The sequence below is a fragment of the Notothenia coriiceps genome, unplaced genomic scaffold (assembly GCF_000735185.1).
Source record: "Notothenia coriiceps isolate Sejong01 unplaced genomic scaffold, NC01 NC01_scaffold00029269, whole genome shotgun sequence".
NCBI classification, from domain to species: Eukaryota; Metazoa; Chordata; class Actinopteri; order Perciformes; family Nototheniidae; genus Notothenia; species Notothenia coriiceps.
The window spans coordinates 82,478-86,097 of NW_011361970.1; positions in this window are offsets into that span (position 1 = coordinate 82,478).

The following is a 3,620-nucleotide window of genomic DNA, read 5'->3' on the forward strand; positions in this document are numbered from 1 at the left end:
TATTTAGGTTTATATTTTAGTACTACACCTATGGCTCTGCTGCAGGGATTTTTTGAAGTGATTGAGCTTTTCACACCATCATTTTCTTTTTCAAAATAGCTGAGAAATGTGAGATGTGAAATGTGAAAATGTTGATATGAGCGGCGTCTTCTTTAACTACCATATCAAAGCGCTGCACTTTGGCCTCTTAGAGAGGCACATAGCAGCACTGCTGATCTGATACTAGATTGATACAAAGGGCATGTTAAACGTTGAGATCACACGTCTTTCTTGTGTGAGCGTCTAGAGGAACATTTGATAAACCTTTTGACCCCGCCTGTATGTTTAACAGAAATGCTTTATTTATATACAGCTCTGTGTGACTCACTGATGAAAATGAGTCGTTTGGATACCCAGTAATGTGGAAATTATGGAGCGCTGATATTCAGTAGCATGCAGTACGTGGTTCACAACTCCCCTTAGAATATTATGTAAACAGTGTGCCTCTGTAGCGATATGGGAATTAGCATCCTGCCTTAGCGTATGTTAACCTACGCTCTGCTCAGTCCTCCCCATCTGTCAAACTCCACTCTTCAAAACAGTGAAGGGGACAAATCTTTCTGCAACATCGACAGACTTCAACACTCTTAGTTGAATTGTTACATCCCTGATAGTAAGGCATCCTCATGTTGCATTAATCCCACCTTCATCATTTTGTTACATTTTGGTGAATAATTCAGAAATCCTTTTCAGTTAACGGAGCAAAATGATCTCTGCTCTCAGCACAAACATGAGAAAGTAATTACGACACCCTCACACTCACAGATAGAAAAATATTTTCATAGTGAATATAAATCACAGATTGTGCTCTGAAAACTGATTTATTTGGAATTTTTTTGAAGAATCAAAGGTAATGTATTAGTGACCCTGGCATTCAACTGTAGTTTAATTGAAGTGCTTGGGCAACATTTTCAGGCATACTGTTAATATGGTAACTAGGGGATATGTTAATATCCACCTTCACTTTTGTCCTCATTTATCGTGGCTGTAGTGATACCTGTCCGTGGCAATGCCTGCTGCAGCCCTGTGATAGAGGCCAGTCAATGATAACAGTAAGGCTGGCAGGCACAAGCCACAGGCAGGATGCATTTAACCCTTCACAGACCTGAATGAGTGTTCTACCACATATTGGTGTGTAATCATACCACCACTCATTGTGAGACCAGCAATTATCTGGACCCCTAAATTAGCACAAAGTATCCTAAGATCGTAAAGTATTGCAGTATAACTGTAATTTGTATCTTCACATTTAAAAGTGTAAACATGTTTTGCATCAGTTTTTGTTTTCTAGTTTTGATTTGAAGAGGCCCTATTATGCTATTTGAGCTTTTCCCTTTCCTTAAGTGTATTATATACCTTTTTCTAAATGTAGATCTGCAAAGGCTCAAATCCCAAAGTTCCTTTCAGAAGGAGTTTCTGTCCCAAACACTCCCCTGCCAGAAAAGCCTCAATTGGAGTCCTTTGTTTATTTCTGTAACATAGTGACATCACTCTGTACTCTCGATCTTCAATTGGCTACACTCCAACACATTGTATGTGATAGACTAAGGGGCGGGACATCTTTAAGCGGTTGACTAAAGCATGGAAATATGTCACAGTAGAGGCACAAAATACAAATATGAATCTGAAAATGAGCATAATATGTCCTTGTTAAATCTTATCTTTACAAAAAGTATTTTGCAGGTACATTTTGTTCTGCATCTGGTTCCGTTATCTATTGTTTATCTAAACTCTTATCTGTACTTGCAATGTAAAGGGCAAATTGTATGCTAACAGTAAGCTGTGAGAGAGTAGAAATGATGGATTGCTGATTAATAAATAAAAAGTGTAAAGAGCACTGATTGTAGATCACAACACTTCATGAGAGGACTCTGAAAGATCATGTTTGTGCCTGTTAAATCTTAACGAACACATTAACAACTATAGTAACAAAGGCAAGTGTTAGCACCTACGGTTAGCACACATGTTTCCTTTTTTCACACAGGGCATCCGGTTTATGAATCTTTTGATCATTATGATTACGTTGATCCAATATCGTTAGAACTTTACTGGAGCAAAATACTCTTTTGAAATGGTGAGATGATCAGTGTGTGCCACACAGTTTTCCATGGCAACAGTAAACCATCTATTCCGCTCAGCTAGCCATCTAATCAAAACCAGCTCTTGACACTGCACAACAGATTAGTCAAATAACTACCCTTGAATCAAGGAAAGTAATGAGTCTCACTGCTTGCAACATTCTGCTGAAGAACATTCATGTAATGTGATGGTGGGTAAATGGAGCTGAATGCAAAATGTGCTACAAATCCCAGGAATCTCTTCTATTGCACTCTTAACTGAGTAGATAGTGGGAATAGAGGAGAGTGGAGTGCTCAATTGTCTATTTGTTTAATAGCCATTCCTCACAATAAACTAGAAACACTAGACTAATTTGATGACTGGTTTCTTCTGTGTTCACACCTTTGAACTGTTCATCTTCTTGTTTAAATTATGCTAATGTTCACGTTTCCTAACAGTGTGTTTTGTTCCTCTACTGCGACATATCTCCATGCTTTAATGTTCAAAAAGCTCTTTATTTTTATCACACTGCCTGTGCTGAAGCACCTCTTTTCACCATCTGTCTGAAACCAGAGCCCAGTCTGCTCTGATTGGTTCGCTGGCTGGCTCTGATGTGATTGGTCAACAGCTTAGAAGTGTTGGAAATGTCAGGCCCCTTAGACTATCACATACATTGCGGTGGAGCGCTAGCCAATACAGGAGCAAGTGTTATAGGGATGTCATTATGTTGTACAAGTAAACAAAGTAAATATCAAGGAGTTTCTAGCGGGGGAGTGTGGAAGAGAAACTCCCTCTGGTGTGACTTTGGGCTTTTAGCTTTCGCAGACCATTTACATGGATACAAATCTGTAGTATAACACAGGAAAGGAAAAACTCCAGAAAGCATAATAGAGCCCCTTTATGGATGTGAGCATTGCTTAATGTGTAGACAAAGTGTTTACAGCACACTAATCGTAAAGGTCAACATTTCCTTTAGATAATTTGATCAATAAAGTGCCCAATCAGGTAACAGAAACATACTAGGTGTATTTAAATGGCTTACATTACTTTTAAGTTTTTACAGCCTCATTAAACTAAATGCCTCTCATCCAACATTATAAGGAATTGAGCCTAGACTGCAGAACTGTTATCTTCCTACAGTAACTTACTAACTGGGTTTTTACAGGTCCTGCTCGATGTAATGTAGGTTTCAAAGTACAATTTGTTTTTGCCAGTTTTCAACAATGTTTTCAGTAATATGTAAACAACGGCTGATAAATTATTCATTGAACATTAATCTGAGCAGGATTACCATGTTATCAGAGATTTACAGTATTCATTAAGACAATGTGTCAACATGTGAAGGTTTTTTTTAATCAGAATGTGTTTTGTGCCATGTTGTTGATTACTGACAAATAATCAAGTGTGCTTGTGTGACATTATTCTTTTCTGCCTCTTTTTGTGGGTTTTACAAGCCCTGAAACGCTGAATTAATCCTGGTGTTGTGAGCATATAGCTTAGGGTGCTGCAAACTGTAGGGAGCC